Raw genomic sequence first — 24,635 nt, 5'->3', positions numbered from 1 at the left:
CATCAAGCGTAAACGATTCATACAATTGGATATCATCCTGTGTCTTCTCTTTTAAATTACCCCACTGAAAATCCAACTCATCCCCTTCAACAATCTCTCCTTCTTCTACTTCAGAAATCGACATTGTTCCCAAATTCAACAACCCTATAACAAAAAATTTCAAAAATCAAAGCAAAATCAACAACAAATTGAACAAAAATCCATCAAATAAACCATTCAATCAAACAAAAATAGCCTGTAAATACTCAATGTGACTAGTATCTACTGTTCTTCATCTCACCAACAGATGAAACAGCAGAAATCAAAACCCACTTCCGGCCAAAAATCAAAAATCAGAGTGCAAAACAGAGCTAATTACAGTAAAAGAGATTAAAATAAGTTTCTATTTCAAAAACCCCCAAAACCTTCAAAAATACAAGCAGAAACCACAAGAAAATGAGTACTATTGAAGAATCAGACAGAGAGAGGGACAAAAAGAGCTTACTGAGTAAATGTACAGAGCGTTAATGGAGGACGGGACTTTTCATCTGCCTCTTCTTCTTCTTCACTGAAAAAATAATGTATGCAGAGGAGAAGAAGTCTTTTGAAGAAGAAGAAGAGGAAGATGATGGGTTTCTGAGAAGCTGCTTTTTCAGAGTTCAGAATGTGTTTTTTTTTTGTTGGTATTCGAATTATTTTTTTAATAAAGATGATCGAAAATGGCAAACTCAATTCTGCAGTTTAAAGCTAGTTTTGTTTGAAAACAACTGAAAATGGAAATTTATGCTAATTTGCGCTCTGTAGTGCTTTCTAAAATGCGCCGTATGTCAGGCGAAGAGTGTGAAAATGAGGTGACTGTTCATACTCGGATGGACGGACTCCTAGGTAACTACGGATGCTAATCGGGTACTGTTTTGATTGAGGGGTGTGCCAAAATACACACTAGTGATATTTGTTTTATTTGGATTTTCTTACATCCCAAACAAAATGATACCCCCTATTAACATACTATACCAGAGGGGAAAGTCGTTCGTTCAAAGATCACCCAATCTGTGTATGGGAGAAAGTCGTTGACCGGTGATAATTTGCACGGAAGTTTCAAAGATGTCCCACGTAGTTAGACCATTACGGTACATATGATCCATGTAAGACTGGAGTTTGGTTGTGGTTTTGTGAAGATCTCTAATCTATCCACCACAACACTTTATATAAACTCAAAAACCCATTCTTTCACTCACGACCTTTCCACTTTAACTTCAAGAAAATCTCAACCCACATGAGCGTTGGCAGAAACTCAAAAACCATTTACCAGCTAGAGTGACAATATATCTCAAATCTTTAATTAGATATGTTAAGATTGAGTCATCCGGGTAGATTTGGTAGCTGGATAAAGTGTTGTCTATTTGTTAGCACTAGTTCTCTCTCCTATCAATTGTTCGCATGTGAACTAGTGGCGAGATGGTTGCAGTGAATGGTTCAACGCAATCAAAATCACCTTATCGCGGGATGACTCAGCGCATCCGGATTTATTTTTTGATCTGACTGCTGAGATTGGTTGTGTTGAACCATTCAGCATAACCTAAATCTACTTTTTCGTCGAATGATTCAGCGCAGCATCCTAAATTTAGTTTTTGTTGAATGATTCAGCGCATCTAATATGCTAGATTAGAACTACCATAGGACTTAGGAGTTTGTTCTATATGACGTGGACTTGCAATCTAGATGCTAGATTAGAAAACCATAGGACTAAGCCTAAAGAAATCAAGTTGATGTTGAGATCAGGATTAAATAAAACAGGAAATAATTTCATAATGTTTCCAAACACCACAGCGCGTCCACATGGAGCAGGAGAGTATGTGTTGTTCGGAAGCTTTACGGAAAAAAGAAACATATTTCACGAGTCTTAAATAAAAATTCTTTACTTGATGTCATATGTCATGCATCCCATATATCGAGTTCCATTTACCAGAAAGCTTCGAACCATAGTGCGTTCGCATGTATCGAGTTTCATAATGTTTCCAAGCACCATAGTGTGTTCGCATGGAGCACGAGAGTATGTGTTGTTTGGAAGCTTTATGGAAACAAGAAACATATTTCTTTAGTCTTAAATAAAAATTCTTTAATGCAATTGCACAATGATTTCACATTGGGTATCCAGTAAGAGTATTAGCAAGACCTAATCGATCTTGTGACGGTAAAGACCCTCCACCAGAGTTAAAGGTTGTGATCGCTACATTAGCGACAAAAGTCATGGTGTTAATCTTAAGCACAATTTTTTGATTTGAATTCAAATAGATTAAGTCTTTTCTGGCTCTCTTACCATGAAACTACAAGCTAGAGAAGATGAAGATTTTTTTTATTATTGGTTCCCCTGTAACTAAATAGGTAGAAACACAAATGCATTTGGTTACCGAAATTACACCAAATAATATCTTTCCCAACTAACCTATTAATACCTGAGCATATATACAATATATGCAAATACACGTATCTCCTAATATCTATTCTTTCTTCACAACCTTTCTTTTTAAGAACGCGCAATTGGGGGATACTAAAACTAATTGGGAGATAGAGGAAAAAGATAAAAACGGGATTTAAATAGTAAAGCAAGGTCACCCCCTATCCATGTATTTTAACTAATTCCTAATCTGCCCCTCACTAATCATGTTTAATGGTTAATTATAATTAGTTAAGTTAATAGGTTCGTTTGATGATGATTAGTATAAATCATTAACGTTGAATTTGTTGATGCAACAACATTAAATCAAGATATTTATGATCATGAAGCTTTAGGTGAAGAACCAACCCAGGAAAGTAAACAAACTGAACGTACAAGTACTCCAATTACCCATGTATAGGTAATGTATTGAAATTTGATGTTATTCAGGAATGTTTCGAATTGATTTAGAGAAATATAAAACTACTATATTCGGAATACAAGACAGTGTTATCAGTCTTACAAACTGAGATAACTTTTATATGTTTGAAGACGTAATACATGTAACATAGTAGCTATATATCGACTTACATATTTGTGTAGTACGCATATTCGTTGAACATCTTGGGAAAATCTGTCTGACTCGTGATCCAGATAGGTATCTATATTCGCATACAAACCATTTTGGAACTGTGGTAAGGGAACCGGGTTTAAATTCAAACCGGTATGCAAACCAATACAGTTCTATGTTCTAAAACCAGTTTAGTACCCAAAAAGGTACGAAAATTGAAAAGTTTCTATCAACTCTGAATCCGGTAAAGTCTTAAGGTTTACAAACCGGTTCACCAACTGAAAACGTTCTGTCAACTCCGGAACTCAGTTTTGCACCAAAGTTGACAAACTAGTACGTGGAATGAAAAATGTTTATCAACTCCAGATCTCGGTTATGCTAACAAATTTGCAAACAGGTCCGCGTACCATGACTCAACCCATTCAGAAACAGTTAATGTATTTGTATTTTGTGCATTTACAAACTATGTCGATTTTGTTCAAATGCGATTTAATTATTTCTGATAAATTCTCTAATTAACACTAGACTTATTTGATCACATAATTTTGACTCGAGATTGATGTCTTAGTGATCATGAAAATGAGTTTTAAGCTTTTAATTTCAAACTGACTAATTTTGACTAACCATGTTGGACATAGTCTTTGTACACGATTCTTTTATGATTTACCTAAACAAAATGTAGATACTGTACATGTGAATGAGATTCAAAGATTTCATCTAGGTTGCTTTAGGTTTAAGCTAAGATAGCTTTCGAACCAAGCAAACAATATTCATCTAAATATTGTTTGCTTGGTTCGAAAGGTATCTTAGCTTAAACTTAAAGCAACCTATCTTTGAAGTCTATATAACGGAACTCTTGGCAACTGGGATCTTTTAATCCTGACTCTAACTTTTTTGTGACCTAGTTGTATCAGAGTCGTCCTCTCCAGAAAATCTTTTAGGGTTTAACGACTATCAAAAACTTCATTGGGATTCGTGAAGCCAGGATCAATTATATTTTATCTTGATAACTTAAGTATCCTCATCCTGTTCGATTTTTGATTTATCACTTGAACAAGATAGATAGAAATCACAAAGTCTCTTTGTATCAACTTTTTGATTCCACAAGTTTTATACTTATGAGGTGAATAATAATCTAGGCTGCACTTTGGGTTGCATAAGTCCGTATTTTGAGGACAGCCATACTTTTATCAAGTTGCTATCGATTTCCATCAACTGGATATTACGTTTGATTTAATCATCTGTTTCGATAGTAAATCAGGAAATCAATTATAAAGGCTTAATCTGTGGGAGGCATATTTAGTTTAAAGTCTTCAATTGAGTTGAAGCAACTTTTAGTTATTGTGACGTTATCTAAGGAAATCATTTGCGTAGTCTTATGATGGGATTTAGGAGGCACAAGGAGCGCGACTGTACCTGAATCAATGGGAAAATGAGTTTGGGATCTACTTCCACATCGAAGTTAATTGGTAGTAAGCTAGTGTCTGTAGCGGCTTAATACAGTTTGGTGTTCAATCTGGACTAGGTCCCGGGGTTTTTCTGCATTTGCGGTTTTCTCATTAACAAAATTTCAAGTGTCTGTGTTATTTCTTTTTTCACATTATATCGTTTATCTTTCTAATACATATCACAGGTTGTATGTTGATCAATCAAAGTAGATACGTCCGACCTAGGTTGTTGGATACGACTTCTTGATCCTTGGACATTGGTCTTTGGTACCGTCCAAGAACTCTCGTTGTGATTAGGTTCACGGATTCGATTATGTAAACGTTCTAATAACAAGAGAGATAGAGATATGACTCTAGACACTTTTCTTGATTGATTTTTAACTCTCGGAGTTGTGTTGAGTTTGTCCATACAGATTGCCACCGAAAAAGTTGGTGGTGTATTTTGGTACTCCCAGTGTTTTCACTATTGACTTAATGATTTGGTATCTTCTTTATTGTTTGATATCAATTGTTTTTGCTTAACGAATTAGGCGAAATCTCTTAGGACCGCTCGTTTAAAGACTTATGTGGGATTAAGAAGCTCGACGAGTACCGTTGGTAGAAAACTAGATTTTGAATTTTTATTTTAGTTTTCTATTATTGATTTGATTGACTAACGATTGTTGAAACTTTGATTGCACCTAGTTTGATTATTCTTGGGAGCTTTCTCTTCTGACATAAGGGTCACTCAAACTAGATCAAAGTATCGACGGGATTTTAGAACCATTGTTGGATCTAAAGACATCTTGTGATAATCCATTGTTAATAGACTTCGTTATGTGTGTGATTTATCATAAGAGAATTCAAGTTTATGTTGTGCAGGTTATTGAGAAGGCAATTGAAGTTTTCAAGACGAAGAAGATTTTCTTATTAGTTTTTGTATCTTGTGAATTTGTGCATACATATTTACTTGTGCATTATAATTGTCTTATTACAATAAAGTAAATTACACTTGTATGTTAATCCGAATTATTTGACACTGATCCTAATAGTCAATTGGTTTTATTACCGTAAATACTGTCAAGTAAATATCTTGTTGTCGTATTGTATCGACCTCGTCTATAGAAATCGCAAAAGGTATAGGACTTATGGGTGGATATAAAAGATTGTGGTGTATTTGGGCACCCTCTTATTTCAAGGATAAAAGTGTGTAGTTGAGTACCAGACATCACTGCGTTCTACCGCTTCAAAAATAGTACCCATATGACACATCTACAAAAATACAACAACTTCAACATCCATACGTATAAACATACCATACATCAATGAGACGTGACAATGGCGTACCACTATGTACACATCTACAAAAAATTTAACAAAACAAATCTAACATTCATACTCACAAAACATGTGATATATTCACGAGACGGACAATGGTGTTCAACTATGTATACATCTACAAAAAATCCAAAGAATTCAACATCCATACCCAAAAAACATACCGGATATTCATGAAAAGACAAAGGGGGCCAGTTTGTACATACATACAACTTGAATTATCTACCTAAACACCAATACCGCTATAAATATTGCATAAACATAACATGGAAAACTCAGAAGGATTCGAACCATCAACCTCCGCAAACCTTGTGATAGGCTTGGGCGCTCTAACATTTTGAGATTATGAGATCAATAAACTTAAACAAATCATTACAGAGCATAATAGTATACAAATATATACACCTATACAGAAACCTAACAAATTCTAGCATCCATACCCATATGATTGGTCATCCATTCATCATAGAGCATATACTAGTCTATAAATATGTACACCTCTATAAAAACCAAAAAAGATCTTGCATCGATACCCACATGACATGCCATATATTCATCACATAGCATTTTAGTATACAAACATGTACACATCTCCAGAATCAGTAAGAATATATAGCATATATAACCACAAATCACACCATGCATTCACAAAAAAAAAAATACTAGTGTAAAAGTATGTACTCATCCGTAGAATAATAACAAAATACAGCAGTGATTCAAACAAAACTACATCCATACCACAGAACATGCAATATATCCGTGTGACATCACAAAGGTGTAACTATATTCACTCCTACAACAAATCTGACAATCAAACATGCATGCCCACAAAAAAATCCTTGTATCTATGGGATACCACAAAGGTGTACAAATATGTACAATTTTATAACAAGTCTAACAAAAATAACATTCGTACCTCGTAACAAATTTAAGAAATAGAACAGGCGAGCAAAACAATTTAATATATCCCACAAAATGTAATATTGGTGTACAGATCTGTATATTCCTACAACAAATCTAACAAATAAACAAACGAGTCAAAGAACAAATCAAATTAAATGCATACTTAGTTTTGTAAGATAACCTCTATGTACAGTACTAAGACTCTATTTTCTTATAAAAAATTCAATAACATGTGAACATTTACTAGACCATATATCCGTGACCCAACACACTGGTGTACATGCATGTACACATGTACAAAGATCTAAAAAATTTAACATGCATTCCCACATAAAACAGGTCATATTTCCATGAAATGATACATCAATGTACAAGTATGTGCACACCTACATAAATGACCAAAACCACATAACATGTCATATGTCCATAACATGATAATCGGTCTACAATTATATACACATCTACAAAATTTAATATCCATGCTTACACAAAGCATGCCAGATATACTTTTATTCATGACATAACACATTGATGTACAAGTATACGCACGTTTACAAAAACAAAAACAAAAAAGTAAAATTATAGTGTATAATAAAGTACACATGCCAAAAAAATAATATAGTGTATAATAATGTGCACATCTTATATAAATGAAGATTATAATTTTTTTCTCTCAATTCATCACCATGAACAAGTGCACAATCAAGTACACCTTGATGTGTCCCAAAAAATTATTCAGTCTTATAAGCTTATACCTACTAAACTAACATTTGGCACTAAAATTTTCAAATGCTTGTTCTCCACATAGTATATTACTAATACATATGGTCTATTGATTACATGATCATCAATTCATTCATAACATCAATTTCATAACGCAATATGTTGTTATTAAAACGTTGATGAAACTGTAAAAGAGAAGAGAAAAATGTCCAAATTAAACTTACTTGCGACAGGTAATGTTGTCCCGGTTGTACTTTCTATCCAAAGACATCAAAGATGGTTCAATAATTTTTCCATGTAGCTTCAAAACAAGATGTAGAGTCGATTCTTCATTCACACCACACGAAATAGGAAACAACCAATACTTTTAAATGAACAAATGAAAACACAAAATTAGTAACAATAATTGTATAATAACTACCTTTCTGGATATCATAATCAGCTAATATGCCCATCTTCAAGTTGTTTACCAGCAAATATCAAATTATGTTGGTATGGTGGAAAATCTTTTTTTTTGTCTATGTTGATCATCATAATACAAAATAGCATACACGGCCTTACCAGAATGCTTGATAACCTGCATAATGCAAAACCATATGTAAAAAATATATACAATGTACAATAAAGTATACATGTTGTATAAACTGAAGATTGCAATATACATACACAGTGTACATTAAAGTACACATGTTGTATACCTTGAAGATTCTAAAATACATGTACAGTGTACATTAAAGTGCACCGGTTGTATAAATAGATTGCAAAACAGTGTACATTAAAGTGCACATGTTGTATAAACTGAAGATTATCAATTAGTCTATCAATTTCAGCTTGTAATTAGAGATCAAAAGTTACCTACATGATGATTTGAATGATCAACAGAGAAAATACATCTAAGAAATAAAAGATCTAAATCACATTAAAGATCTCAAATAACTAAAATTCAATTTAGGATAATCAAAACTGAAAAATGAAACAAGATAATCGAAATCAAAATCCCATGCTGTAGTGAAAATTGAAAACAAATAAAACCTAAAATCAAAATTAACAAAATCAAAATTCTACAAAATCAAAAACATGAAACAAGATATCAAATACCAATTACATACGAACTGAATCACTATCTCAAAATATATTTTTCAAGTTAAGCGGTAAAAAAAAAATCAAACTAAAAAATAACGAATCAAAATCAAGGTGTTATGGATATAAAAAATAGATCAAAATATGAAACGAAAGATTAAAAAATTGAAAAAAAATGAAACAAAAGATCAGACATCAAACACAAAACAAAAATCCATCAAGAAATAAAAAAATAAAGGTAATCAAAGATTAGATACTTACCTGCAAATAGGTATCGACTTAAAATCGTTTAGCTCAATGAAAATTTGTTGATATATTAATTTCGATCAACATAAATCACTTTTCTCTCTCTATAAATCTCATCTAATTTGTGTCTCTCAAATAGAATATAAAAAACTTAAAAATAGAATTTTATATTTGATAACGCTAAGAGGGTATTTTAGGTGGTAAAGAAACTAGGATGGGTAACCATTTGAACTAACTCGTCTAAAAAGGGATCAAATTGTTCTCGGTTTTGTAAATTAGGACGGTATAGTACTTGAGGGGACGGGAGTAGAGTGTCTAAATCTCAGCCAATAGGGTTTAAACTGTAATTTGAACCTTTTTTTCCCTTACAGCAGGATTGCAGGAAGGTATTACTAACACAACTAAAGGGTAATTATGGTAGTTTAGGTAAGTTATGTTCATGTGCCGCACGTGGAGGTTCGGAGAAAACAGAAGTTTCACCTTTTTGATGTTTCAAACTCTCTGCAACAAACAATCTCTTCTTCTTAACTGAAACTTTCTCTTCTGATCTACCACACAGAATCTAACAATCACTTGTTACTGTAATAATATGGGAGAAATTTCCGGATATGTGGGTCGGATCTATGGATAATGTATAAAATCCATTCTTCTTCTTCACTGAGACCAAAAAATTGAATTTCTATGGATTTTCTTCAAATTGCTCATGCCACACATCAGTAAGTTATACTTTTTTGGGTTTTTTGATAAAGTACCCCTATTTTTTACATTACACTAAAAAAGTGCCCCCGTTTATATAAATTTGTTAAAGTACCCTTCCCTGATCATTTTATTCAAAAAATGGTAAACAGCAGTTAACAAACGTTAACGCTTAGGTGGCAGCGTCGAAAAGTCTAAAAAGCCATTCCTACGACTGGGTAGAGTTGAATCGCCGAGTCGAATCAATGCCATGCAGTGCATAACTTCATAACTGAGCTCCACTTGCAACTTCATCCAATTCAAGCCACATGCTCATACCATCACCATGCTATATTCACCTGCAACTCCCAACTCAGATTGAGCTCAACTGCTAAATCAATCCCATTCCTTGTACACACACATTCATTCATCACCACCAAACTGCAACCAACACAAATTTTCTCTGCCTCATCTGAACACCACTTCACTGCATCACAGACACTTGTTATTGTCCTCAACTACAACCCAGCACCACCATCATCTCCGTATAGCTGCATCATTGCATCAGTTCTTGTAAATCAGTCCATACACAACCAGCTTCACAGAACAACTCATGCTACCAATTCTTCCCAGTTCAGCTCAAGAAACAAAACCATTTGCATCTTCTTTGTATTGCATCCTGCAAACTCAACCCATTAACATCACAATCTCTCAACACCTGCATCGTTCCCACCATTCAACCATTCTCAACCAGCTTCAGCTCAAATCAAGAACTTTGCAACATCCATCCAGCTGCATGAAAAATGAAAACACATCAGTTGGAGTGCATGAGTTGTGAAGGAATTTGTTTTCAAGTAAGATATAATGATCAACTCAGTTAGTAAAATATGGTATGCAGGATATATATTGTGAATTATGATGTTTTTTCTTATACACCAAGGTAATACAGAAATCAATTGAAGTTCTTGAAGAATAAGATAGACTCACCCTCCACCATCACGGCTGGTTAAAAATGCAATGGATCCACCACCAAAAAATAAACAGGGCATAGGCACCATCACGTACATGAGAGCTACAAGAAATAGAGTAACACATAAGAAATAGAGTAACCATCTAAATGTTTTTTCTAGTTACCTGCCAACATTGGCCACCAGTTGTTGTAAATTGCACAGGCCTGCCAGTAATGAAATGAGTATATTAACCAATGACACCACAAAGATAACAAACACCACCAGGATAAACCACAAACATGTCTGTTGCCATCATCACCTGCAGTTCAGCAATAACACCCATCTGCAATTCATAGCAGTCCTCAGCACCACCATTAAACACCTAAAACTGAAGCTGCAACAACTTCAGCCTGAGATTAACAGATTCACATCACCACCATCTTCTTGCTCAAAAATATTTCAGCCCTAGTTCTGTTAAACCCACCAGAGACTCAAGATTCATCTCTTCTTCTTTTTTCCCTGACCTAACATACATCTAAATCTGTACTTCATATTCTACCTGTCTAACCATTCCAACACAAACCCATACTGAATAATCAACAACAACAGTAACACCTCCACTTCTTTCTTGTAATCTTGAATCAGTACTAACCCTAAAATTCCCTTCTTCTTCCACGAGCTCAAACATCATCAATTCAATACTGGAATATGAAATCGACCCAAATTCTTCTTCTAAGAACCCTAAATCGTCATCAACTGCTCCAATTTCATTCACCATCATCACAATCATCACAACCCCATGACTTTCTGCTCAACTCAAATCAGACCCTAACTCTGTAGTTCTGCTCAATTCAAATCCTCAAATTGAATCATACAAACCCTAATTAAACAATTGTTTCAATTCAGGTTCAAAACAAACATTCACACACAAATTAATACAAACCCATATCTTAAATTGAATCAATTTAATCAAATCAGAAAAGAAAAAAAAAACTTAAATACACAGAATCAGGATGCTCTTCAATCAACTCAAAATCAGAATGAATGAATAGAATAAAATCAAAACAATTAATCTCATGAAGAACACAAGTTTTAGTTTGCTGAGATGTGAAGATATAGAGAGGTATAAAACGAACATGAAATTGAATGATTTGCTGAGTCTGAGATGTAGAAATTGAATTAGAACGTGATTAAAACATCTTAGCTTTCTAGTGTTAGTTTACTTGTCCAAGTTCCAATAAGTTTCTGATTTTCATTTCCTAGTCCCAGTAGTACTATCATGATTTGTTGAGGCCTATATAAGAAGGACGGCCTAGTATTGCAGAGAAAAACACTAAACATTGAGTTATTTGATTTATCAAACTTATTTTCTCTGGTTTTTGCTATTGCTTTTGTTAATCCGCGCAAGTTAGGATTTCGAGGTAAAGGCGTGTGAAGTGGAGGGACCGATAACATCCTAGTTAATTCAAGAATAATGGAGTTGAAGAAGGGTTTTACTAAAGTAGAAGACGAAGAATAGTTGCACAAGAGATGCAAAACTTGTCATCTGATGAAATTTACGAGATCCTAATCAGAGCATCATTCAGTACACTTGTACGTCAATCTCGATAAATAAATATATCCTTATACAACAATAAATATGTCCCTACTTTTTAATAATCTTATTCATTTAAATTTAGATTACTTTAGTATCCTTACTCATATAATATTTTTCTTTATTTCAAAATGGAATAAATTTCTTCCTCTACCACTCACCACCACCACTAGCAACACCACCATCAACATTCAGCTACCATTCCACCACCACCGTTCAACAACCACCACCTACCAACCGCCACCTCCACTAATATTCCACCACAACTCCTTCACCACCACCATTACACCACCAACAGTCCTCCACCACTAATAGTCCGTCGCCGCCACCACCACTAGTCCTCCGCCGCGCCACCACCGCCACCGTCGTCGCCGCCGCCACCACCGCCACCGTCGTCGCCGCCGCCGCTGGCTCAAATATTTTTGTATCAACAACAGTAGTTGATACAAATAAAAATAGAACCAACAGTAGAAGTTGATACAATTTAGGGATCAACAACGGTAGTTGATCCAAAAAAAAAAGGATCAACAGTAGAAGTTGATCCAATTTAGGGGATCAACAACGACAGTTGATCCAAAAAAAAGGATCAATAGTAGAAGTTAATCCAATTTAGGGGATAAACAATGGTACTTGATCCACTAAATTGGATCAACAATGAAAGTCGATCCATGTAAATGGAGTGAACTTGGCGTGAGTCGAACACGCATCATCTGACATGGAGTCAGTCATGCTACCATTGTACCACAAGTTCAACATTGGAAGAAATTTACATGATTTAAACTACAAGTTATCCAAGAAAATATTGTCAACAATAGGAGTTGAAAGGATCAACAACAGTAGTTGATCCCATAAAAAATTGAGTCAACAACAGGAGTTGATCCAATTTATGGGATCAACAATCCTAACTGATCCATAAAAAATTGGGGCAACAACAGGAGTTGATCCCATTTATGGGATCAACAATCGTAGTTGATCCATAAAAAATTGGGTCAAAAACATGAGTTGATCCCGGCAATCAAAAACCAACACCACCACACCACTGCAAACACAACAAACACCACCACTGCCATCGCTGCAACTATACCTTCCACCACCACCAAAAACATCCGCTACCACCAATACAAATACAATTACAATAGTATCACTACCACCAACCACAAACACCAGCATTGCAGCAACCTCCGCCACTAAAATAACTACCACAACCTCCACTACAAAATCCACTACCACCACCACTGCTTAAAACAAAACAATGGTTCAAAAATATCGTCAACAACAATAAAACCATTGGATATGTACAATTGAAAACATCACACACATATTTTGTTTTTCCTTAAATCGGTTGCAATTTGCATGATCCAGTGACCCCTAGTTACTACAATGAATCAAAGCTATACACCAAAATAAAATTAATAAACCTACGAAAAAGCAGAAACATACCTATTTCAAAGAAGAATCGAATCTAAAGATTATTAGAATCAAAATAAACATCGAAATCAACTTGGAAAAACTCGGCAACTGAGTTTTTACGTCTTCAGCTTCAATGATTCGAACATACAAGTCTTCAATTCGAAAAATTTTCAGAAATTGGAACCTAAAATTCTAGATCTGAAAAACCATAGTAGTTTTTGATTTGATTTTTTATTTCAAATCTCTAAATCATAACCTCGATTTCTGTTTGATCCTAATTTCTCATTTAATTCGGAAAAAGGAAGTGATGATCGTCGTAACAGTGGTGGTTTGTTGTGGTTGTGATGTAATGGACCAAAGTGGTGGTGGCGACTGCGGAGCTGGTGGTGGTCGTTATAGAGGTGTTTGAAAGGAACAGAGAGAAAGAAAGAAAAATTGAAAGAGGAAGTGAATCGATCGAAACTTAAAAGGGGAAGGGTAAATATGAAAAGAAGAAAAATGTTAATGGACCCCTGATGGGCTTATGTCACGGTGTGACATGTAATTCAGGGCACTCTAGATGCTCTTAGTAATCTAGTTAGGTGCCTTTAACCTTCTCTATCATTAACTATTAGTGTAACTGTGTCCTTTAGATCTTTGGCACGTGTTGCTCATCCATTGAGGGTCTGGTAGGGTTAATGATTGGGTATTTAAGTTGTAAGAAAACCCAATCAGGTTTTCATCTGAAAATTAATGAAAACTAAACCATTTTTGACTGCGCCTATTTGCACAGTTTAGGTCTGGATCTTTGATTCAGAAGGTGAATTCACCATTTATCCATTCATTAATTTGAATTGTTTGATTATCTGTTGTTCATTCACAACAATTGGTATTCAGAGCAGTTCGAATCCACCAATTTTTTTTCACAATGACTTTTAAGGCTGTTGAAAAAGAAGTAACCCAATTGAAAGCTTCTCACTCTCAGCTGCAAGCAGATTTCAATACCCTATCATCTGATATCACTACTAAGTTTGATTCTCTAGCAACCAACCTCAACAGCACTTTACAATAGACCACTCGAAGTTTGGTGAGATTATTCAATCGTCCTCATAATACTCAGTATCAACCGAATCCCGAAGATACTTTTGGATCTAATAATCATGATATGGAGGAACCGGGTTTCACTCATCATCGTTACTATCCTTCTCCTAATCGTATTTCTGAGATCGATTTTCCTCGATTTGATGGTGCAAATCCTCGTGGTTGGATCCAAAAGGATGATCGATACTTTCAATTACATGACATTTAAGAACACAAAAAGGTGGATATAGCTGCAATCTACCTTGAGGGTAACGCTGAGAAATGGTTTTTAAATTTTCAAGTTAATAGGCATCAAATTACTTGGAATGATTTAGCTAAGAGTATATGTGCTAGATTTGAAAACCCTGTGGATGAAAATTTTGTGGGTAGTTTTAATAAACTGATCCAAACCACCACGTGGATGATTATTATGAAGAATTTGAGTCTCTCAAGGCATTAATGCTTGATATGAACCCATCTCTTACTGAAAATTATTTTGTTATGAGTTTTCTTAGTGGCCTTAAAGATGAAATAGGAAAGTCTGTATCCATGTTTCATCCCCAAACTTTGGCTGATGCTTTCAATTTAGCCATATTACATGAACAAAAACTCAAATTAGTTCATACAAATTCTAAACCATTCAATAAATCCTTCTCAGCTAATTTTACATCCAACAGACAATACTCCCCTACACCATTGTCACCTAAAACAATCCTTACTTCACCAAAGTCTCTACCTACAACCCCAAAATCCTTCTTCTCTCCTCCACCAAAGACCAACCCTCCTAACCAAATTATCAAAAGACTGTCACAGGAGGATATGGACAAAAGAAGAGCTCAAGGGTTGTGCTATAATTGTGATGTTGTTTACAAACCAAGGCATTTCTGTAAAGGGAAACAAACATTCTACATGCTTCATATGGATACTGCTGAGACCAAGGACATTGAGGATGAGGAAGATATCTTTGAAGAGGCTCAAGAATCCCAAGTTTACTTAGAGGTCGAAATTTCACTTCATGCAATCACAGGCAATGCACCTGGTGAGACTATTAGAATTCCTAGTATTCTCCACAACCAGAAAGTATCTATCCTCATTGACTCTGGCAGCACAACAAGTTTTATTGATAGTGACTTGGCAAATTCCTTGCAATGCTGCATTGAACCAACTAAACCAATGATGGTCACTGTAGCCAATGGAGAGAAAAGAATCAGCACTGGCATTTGCTTAAACTTACAATGGAGTATGCATGGTCACCACTTTGTAGACAACTTAAGGATTTTACCTCTAGGAGGGTGTGACATTGTACTTGGTACATATTGTCTCAAGACTTTAGGTGATGTTCTTTTCAACTTTACTAAACTCAGTATTTATTTCACACATCACAAGAAGCAGATTACATTACAAGTTATTTCTCCACAGTCTACATTACTTCAGACAAGTGCTTCAGCAGCTAAGAAATATTTTTCTACTTCTTCTCATGGCCTGGTGGGCCACTTATTTTCAATTCTCCTACCCCTACACCCACCACTCCCCCAATATTACAACCATTGCTAACTGGATTTCAAGATATATTTCAAGAACATACACAGCTACCCCCAAAGAGAAGTTTGGATCATAAAATCACTCTCCAACCTAATTTTGCACCTATTAACCTCAGAGCCTACAAATGCCCTTATATTCAAGAGGATGCAGTTGAACAGATTGTGAAAGAAATGCTCCATTCTGGCACTATTCAGCCAAGTCACATCCCTTTTGCATCTCCTATTATTCTTTTTAAGAATAAAGATAACACATGGAGATTTTGTGTTGATTATAGGAAACTCAACAACATCACCATTAAAGATAAATTTCCCATTCCAATTGTGGATGAACTGTTAGATGAGCTATGTGGCTATATAGTTTTCTCCAAGATTGATCTTAGGGATGCTATCACCAAATCAGAATCCATGACTTAGACATCTTCAAAACAGCATTTAGAACTCATCAAGGTCACTATGAGTTTAAGGTCATGCCATTTGGACTTACAAATGCACCTGCAACATTCCAGTCTTTGATGAATTATATTTTCAAGCCATTCTTGAGAAAATTTGTCTTAGTTTTCTTTGATGATATCCTTATATACAGCCATAACATGAAGGAACACTTGGAACACCTCAGGATTGTCTTATCCTTACTCAGGAAACACCAGTTATTTGCTAAGATGTCTAAATGCATCTTTGGCAGTCTTCCCTTGACTATTTGGGTCACATTATCACAGCTGAAGGAGTAAGTGCTGATCCTTCCAAGATTGAGTGCATGAAGAACTGGCCACTTCCAAAATCTATTGAAGATCTTAGAGGGTTCCTTGGCTTCACAGGTTATTACAGGAAATTTGTGCAAGGGTATAGCTCCATCAACAAGCCTCTCACAAATTTGCTTAAGAAAGATGCATTCCATTGGAACCTTGCTGCCACAAATGCATTTGAGAACCTCAAGACTTCCATGAGCAACACCCCTGTATTATCACTTCCTGATCTCACTAAACCATTTGTGGTTAAAAGTGATGCAAGTGATTCTTCCATTGGTGCAGTCTTACTACATGAAGGCAGACCAATTTCTTACTATAGCAAACCCTTGGGTCCAAGAGCTTCAGCTTTATCCACTTATGAAAAGGAATTTCTTGCTATAGTCATGGTTATTCAGAGTTGAAGACAATATTTGCAAGGAAACAAATTCACCATTAAGACAGATCATCAAAGTTTGAAATACTTCATGGAGAAAAAACTTACCACTTCATTCCAGCATAAATGGTTAATCAAACTCCTTGGTTTTGACTATGATATTCAGTATAAAAAGGGAGATGACAATGCTATTGCAGATGCTCTCTCCAGAAGACCAGTAAATGCTTCTTCTTGTCATTCATTGGCATTATCTACACCAACTTGGGTTGCTGAAGTTACCAGTAGCTATCTAAATGACTCTCAATCTCAAGATATTATCTCTTCACTCCTTCTCAATCCTCTCAGTGTTCCATACTTTACTTATAGGGAAGGTGTTTTAAGGTATAAACATAGACTTTACATTGGAACTGGAGGCAATGTAAGGAAAACACTGTTAGCTTCTCTACATGCTATTGGAGGGCATTCTGGAATTCAAGCAACTTCTATGAGAGAGCAAGAAGCCATTTCTATTGGAGAGGAATGCACAAAGACATAGTGCTTTTTGTCTCTCAGTGTGATATATGCCAAAGAAACAAAAGTGACACCACCAATGCTGCAGGACTACTCCAACCCCTTCCTGTCCCTGATCAACCATGGTAACATATCACAATGGATTTGATTGAAGGCCTCCCTGTCAGCAACAAGAAGAGTGTTATCCTTGTCATTGTTGACAGGCTAACCAAGTATGCTCATTTCTTGTCTCTTCAACATCCATACACAACAACCTCAGTTGCTCAGTCATTTATCTCTCAAGTGTTCAAATTGCATGGATTACCATCATCCATTGTGTCAGATAGGGACAAGGTCTTCACCAGCAATTTTTGGCATGATCTGTTTAAGGCTTTGGGTACAAGTCTTAATTTAAGCACTGCATATCACCCCCAAACAGATGGCCAAACTGGAGAGTGGATGGCTGCTTGGAAACTTATTTGAGATGCTTAACTGGACATCAACCTGGAAAATGGAGCCAATGGCTAGCTTTGGCAGAATAGTGGTACAATTCAAGCTTTCGTACAAGTCTGAAGATGTCCCCATTTTAGGCACTTTATGGGTATGTCCCTCCCCACTTAGCTTTTCCTACCACTGCAACAACTTCAGTTGATGCTGTTGAAACCTATTTGAAGGAGAGAGACTCTTTACTTGATCTTCTCAAAGAGTCACTTCACTTAGCTCAAGAGAGAATGAAGCTCTATGCTGACAAATCACGCAAAGATAGAAGCTTTGAAGTGGGATATTTGGTATATCTCAAGCTATAGCCATATAGACAGGCATCCGTGTCTCTCAGGAAGAACTTTAAGCACTCTGCTAAATTCTATGGTTCCTTCCCAGTCATTCAGAAAGTTGGAAATGTGGCTTACAAGTTGCAGCTGCCTTCTCACGCGCGTATTCACCCAATTTTTCATGTTTCTCAGTTGAAGAAACACATTGGCCTCAAACACACTCCATCTCCAGACTCACCAGTGGTTGATCATGAGGGTCAAATTATGATGCTTCCTGAGAAGATACTTAGCACCAGAACAATTCTTCAGGGTCGCAGATTGGTGAGACAAATACTCTTGCAGTGGACCAATTCCTCACCTGAGAATGCTACTTGGGAGGCTCTGTCAAACATAAAGGCTCATTATCCAAAATTTATCCTTGAGGACAAGGATCATGTTCTGGGGGAGGAAATGTCACAGTGTGACATGTAATTCAGGGAGCTCTGGCTGCTCTTAGTAATCTAGTTAGGTGCCTTTAACCTTCTCTATCATTAGCTATTGGTGTAACTGTGTCCTTTAGATCTTTGGCACGTGTTGCTCATCCATTGAGGGTATGGTAGGGTTAATGATTGGGTATTTAAGTTGTAAGAAAACCCAATCAGGTTTTTATCTGAAAATTAATGAAAACTAAACCATTTTTGACTGCGCCTATTTGCACAGTTTAGGTCTGGATCTTTGATTCAGAAGGTGAATTCACCATTTATCCATTCATTGATTTGAATTGTTTGATTATCTGTTCTTCATTCACAGCAACTTATAGATGAAGAGGGATATATTTATTGTATGATAAGGATATTTGTAAGGTCTATCAAAAGTAGGGATATAAATTCAATTACCACTTAAATTCACCCTAAAATGTTTGTAAGCCCGACTATGGGTATGAAAAATCTATCAGTTGGACTATGGGGTTAAATGAACTGGCTAAGTGATAAATTTGTCACTTAGCCATCTTCTGTGGAATATTTGATAGGAGATGTATAGTCGACCTTCCGGTAGAGTATTGATCGAGAGATTTTTTTTCCTTTTTCCGTTTGGGGGTGAGTGTTACCAATCAGTAGTTTTTATATGTTTTTATTTCAATCTTATTTTTTATTAATTTTTGGGGATTTTAATAAAGTGCCACACTTTCAATTTCATGTTTAAAAAAGTGTCACTGTTTTTTTCAAAATTTATTTAATGCCACTCATTTGACCTTTTCCATCCCAATTTTTTCAAAAAACAGTTAACATCCGTTAGTGCATAGGTGGAAGTTATTCATCTTAGTAAAAGACATCTACATCCGCAAATCATCTCGCTATACTGAGTTAAATCAATTCGTCATTGTGAGTCATTAGCGAGTTCAGTCATGAGTCATTAGAAAAGAACCACGAAAGTCAAGAGTAATTAGAAAATTTCATGCATTCATACAGAAACATAATCAAAAAATGACATCGACCAGTAACTATCACTTGAGAATCCAATCGTGACATTGAAACAAATCAAAACCCACCAACGGAAAAATGATCAAAATTTCTTACCAATACCACTGTCAGATCCCAAAAAAAAAAAAAATCAAGATGAGAACACAATTGACTAAGACGCCTTTAAGTATCTTTTAATTAATCTTTCTTCTCTTTCTTGGGGCGTTCCATCCAACAGATAGCCTGCGTAAGCTCACAATAAGAACATACGAGAACCAAATGCTATTACTACCGAAGTATTGAATCAAAAATCGAAGGAATATTTAAATAACAAAAGAAGAATCCCCTAATCTTGCAAAACGTGCATGATTTGTATTACCATTTATGTTCATACTTTGCAGATGAGTGGAGGGGCCGTAATCCTCACCAATTCCGTCTTTTAGTTCATCATGGTTCCTATTCTTACCAGCAAACACTACAAACTGAAACCTGCAAGTATCAGAATACCAGCCAATTTATTTTCCATTCATAATATGAACCTTATGTTCTCCCTTTTAAAATTTCTCTTTTATGCGTCAGATGTTGGTTCGATGCTATTTTTTCTGTCACAACCTTGAACCTGCTAGATGATTATCTCCACTAATCTTCTCCTAACTTGCTTAACGATCAAAATCCCTTGCAACCTATTGTTCCTAATCAAACTAGGACTCGAAATTACTTGCAATTTTCCATTCAATTTAACCACTGAACTAGATATCTGCACGTTTCCATTAACCTTTTCAATTAATCTAACAGATTTCCTCCACCTTCAATTTCAGATCCTTTTCCACCTCATCAGTAGCTTCTTCATCACCTACACCTCAAATCAGTTCAAACTCTAACTCAATCATATCACACAATCCCTAATTTCAGAACCCATATCTTCCTTGTTCGAATTATCAACTCAAACCTAGTTTAATTTCTACTTTAAATTCTTCCATTAAATCTTCGATGAGTTTTTTCTCTTCAACCCATTCTCAACACAACAAACAGATCAAATCTTCCCTGATTTCTCCCCTAAGTTCTTCACGAATTGATCCTCTAACCCTAGCTCTAAAATAAAAAGTATAACTTTCTCTCTGTATGGGGAAGAATAAGATTAGAAGAAGAAGGTGGTAATTGTGGTGGTTCTGATGGAGATGACATCATGGATTCATGGCTGTCGTTGTGAGTGAAGAAGAAAGAAGAAGCCGAACATTTTAGATTTTTAGGGTTATCTAATAAGATTGTGAAGGGTAAATTGGTGAAAATGAACATTTTCTTGTCTTGTTCAACGAATATAGATCCGTTCGGTGGGTCCCAACGGAATATTTAACGATTGTGGTAGTTTATTAATTTTGAGAAAGACTGTGGCACTTTCTTAAACTCGATATTGGAAGTGTGGCATTTTAAATTTTTTTTATTTTTTCTTACTTGGCTAGTTTGAAGTAGCTGGTTTTTACTTGAGCCTATCACTTTCTTCCCCTAACCTAGAGAATATGATGTGGGATGTCTGAAGTGTGATAAAATACCAAATTATCTTTCACACTAACGTTAATAATTTTAATTGTTTAAAAAAAAATTAATAAAAAACCTGAATAATTTCTACTAACAATCTTTAATTAAAAACTATTTTTTTTTTCAGTTTCCATGATAATCAAAAACTAAAACCTAATCACAAACAATAATTCAATTCTCCATTGTTTTGGGTTTTTAAACAATATTTTGGATACAGAGAATTCAAGTGGTTCGGTTAAATACCTTTAATTCATTCCTTTCAAAAGGGATTCATCAATGATTTAACTTTGAACCTCTGAAATTTCTCATCAAATTTTTCTGAAACTCAACCAAAATCGGTTGATATAGGCATTAACATACACCGATTTGTTGTTGATGTTCACAAGAATCAGTAGATATGATACACCTACATAAGCCATTTCTAGGTTGATGTGATAAACATAAACCACAATCGATATACGTTAATTCATATATCAACCAATTATTTTGTAAAATGCAGTTTCAAGAGAAACTTGAGGTCGTCGGCAATGACTTTAGTCTATGAATTTTTTTTGTTGCATAGCAATATATCTTTTATTCATTGGTTTAAAGATTAAAACTTCCAATTGGTTTGGTTTCTCCCCATTAATGCACTCAAAATTGTTCAAATTTGGGAAACAAAAATTGGAGTTTCATTATATCTTTTCCTAGACAAAGTTGTGTCTGATTTTTTGAAGTTTTTTGTTCCTCCACCTTCTCCGCCAAAACCTCCAATCTCTCCAATGGATACACACCCACAACCACTCTCTACCAATCATGTTACTACCTCGACCGTACAAGTGTTGCTCCACCCACTGTTAGACACCACCCGCACTGAAAAAGAATCTAGGAAAAGCACAACCAAACCCACTTCCAATACATTCAGAAGGTTCGTTATCTTAAACTCTTAAAGAAGATTTTATAAAGAAAACATTTTCTTCCGATTCCTCACAGACCTTCCATTCTACCAAATCCATTTCGAACTGCGATATAACCTTTACAAAGAAAGAAATAATCCATCAAAGCGTCTCCCAAAAAAAATCACAATATCATAATACCAAAAAAGGAAAAAATCATTCGGCTACATCAAAAGCATCTTCTACCATCAAACAACTATCAAATTTATTTCACCAAAAGAAAGAATTACCTACTCCAATTTTTCAGCTGACTGAAAGGATGCAGAATCTCATGCATACCCATAATGAACACAACTTGGATCACAAAGTTCTAGGAGGAAATATTGATTTCTTCATATCTATTGGAATTTTAGATACAATAATACTATTGTTAGAGCATTGCTCGGTCGAACTCACAAGTGTTGATTTCTCAAGCTTGTTGTCAAATTTAGTTGTCAAAATTAAATCTTGATTTATAGGCTACAATTATTTAAGTAGTTGTCAAAATTAAATCTTTATTTATAGGCTACAATTAGTTAAGTCTCAGACTAGGATAAAGATGCAATTGAGAAATAGTGGATCACAGTAGTCATCATCGGGTTCTGCCGTTGGAAGGCGAAGATGAATCGAAGCTTTTGAAGAAATTCATCAACAAAAGGTAATTGAAGACTGAACCACCTATATCTCAAGTTATATTCACTTTTTTTTATTATTATTTGAGATGATGTCGCATAACTAATTAGACTAGTATGCATAGACAAGAATTTCGAGCCGAGGACTAATTCAAGTTAGTGGACTTATCGAAATATAATGACTAAGGTTAATGAACATTTGTTCATTCTTGACGAATTTCGGTTAGGAACAATTTATTGTTCGGAATCAAAATCGTGATTTAAGTTTTATCATTCGAAAGTAGCTTGGAACAATGATATGTGTCATTGATGTTATTCGGGAATGTTTCGAATCGATTCAGAGAGAAATATAGAACTATTATAGATTCAAATACAAAACAGTGTTATTAGTCTTACAAACTTGGAAAAATGTTATATGTCTACACCCGTATTACATGTATTCGTACACATAGCAGAGTAGCTATATATATCGTCTTACATATTTGTGGTACACATATTATTATGCACATCATGAGAATTTTTTTTTTAACTCGTGAACCTGATCGGTATGCATACTCATATGCAAACATTTAGGAATTGTGGTTACAGAACCTGGTTAGTTTACAAACCGGTACGCAAACCAAAATAGTTATGTTTTCCCGGACTTGGTATAAGTACCCAAACCGGTATGCAAACCAAAATAGTTATGTGGACTCCGGAACTGGTCGTAGTTTTTAAGGTTTCCAAACCGGTACGCATATAACTCCGGAACTTGGTTTGATTGAAATTTTACAAAGCAGTACACGTTCTATGACTGACCCGAGTCATGAACGACCATGTATTTTTACTTTGTGCATTTACTAACCATGTCGATTATATCTTCGAGTGCGATTAAATTATTTCTATGAGACGATTAGCATTTGATTAATTTTCTAAAAACACTACTCTTTTTATCACATATTCTGTGACTCAAAGTTAATGTCTTATATGTTCATGAATCGAAGATTAAGCTTTTAAGTTCAAACCGAGATCGAAATAAATTGAAAATCTTTTAATTAAGGTTTTTAGTTTTATATGCTTTTAATTACCAGTAATTATTTGCATATATCTGGAAAATAAAAATTGGTAATGTGCATTTACTAATTGGAGATTTTATGGCGATATCTCGGTCAATATTTGGACAAGATTTCTAGGAATTATGAAACCCGATTTTGGCCTTTATTGCATATCTTGAGAATATTCGGTTTTGGAAATTCCTTGGTGTCCAAACTTCCTTGGTCTATAAATACTTAAGTTTGCATTTCGAGCAAACTAATTCTCAGAGCCAGCAAAACTACCAAGTTATATTTTTAACGGTGGAACCGTCTATCCGGAGAGGAAAGTACCCTAATTAGGCGAAATCTCTTATGACCGCTCATTTTAAAGGCTTCTTTGTGATTGGGAATCTCTACGAGTACCGTTGGTGGGAAACTAGATAATTGCAGTATTATTAGTTTTCTATTTGATTTGATCGGTCGTTGAACTTTGATTTCACTAGTGTGTTTATGCTTGAGAATCTTCTCTTATGATATAAGATTCACTCAAACTAGATCGAAGTTTCGACGGGATCTTTAGAATTGTTGTTAGATCTAAAGACGTCTTGTGATAATCCATTTTTAACAGACTCTGTTCTGTACGTGATTGATCACAAAAGATTCAAGTTGTTGTGTGCAGGTGTTTATTGATAATATAAGAAGATTTGAAGACAAAGAAGATTTCTTACTAGTTTCATAATCTTTGGTGTGCACAAAACTTGATTGGCTGTGAATTCAACTATAATCGGTT

At 35.1% G+C, this 24,635-nt stretch overlaps 2 long non-coding RNA genes across 2 annotated transcripts; both read right to left on the bottom strand.

Annotated features, from left to right (window-relative positions):
- Positions 1–5,445: 5,445 nt before the first annotated feature.
- Positions 5,446–8,843, bottom strand: LOC113353460. The gene is made up of 4 exons (XR_003361295.1): positions 8,720–8,843; positions 7,800–7,955; positions 7,603–7,679; positions 5,446–5,686 (listed from the first exon to the last, which is right to left on the bottom strand). It is a non-coding gene; the product is annotated as an uncharacterized LOC113353460 (long non-coding RNA).
- Positions 8,844–19,730: 10,887 nt separating this feature from the next.
- Positions 19,731–21,057, bottom strand: LOC113347926. The gene is made up of 2 exons (XR_003359331.1): positions 20,130–21,057; positions 19,731–19,993 (listed from the first exon to the last, which is right to left on the bottom strand). It is a non-coding gene; the product is annotated as an uncharacterized LOC113347926 (long non-coding RNA).
- Between the last annotated feature and the right edge of the window lie 3,578 nt (positions 21,058–24,635).

This window comes from Papaver somniferum, chromosome 2 (genome assembly GCF_003573695.1).
Source record: "Papaver somniferum cultivar HN1 chromosome 2, ASM357369v1, whole genome shotgun sequence".
Taxonomy (NCBI): Eukaryota; Viridiplantae; Streptophyta; class Magnoliopsida; order Ranunculales; family Papaveraceae; genus Papaver; species Papaver somniferum.
The sequence above is the reverse complement of the archived record's forward strand: the minus strand, read 5'-3'. Positions and strand labels throughout refer to the sequence as shown.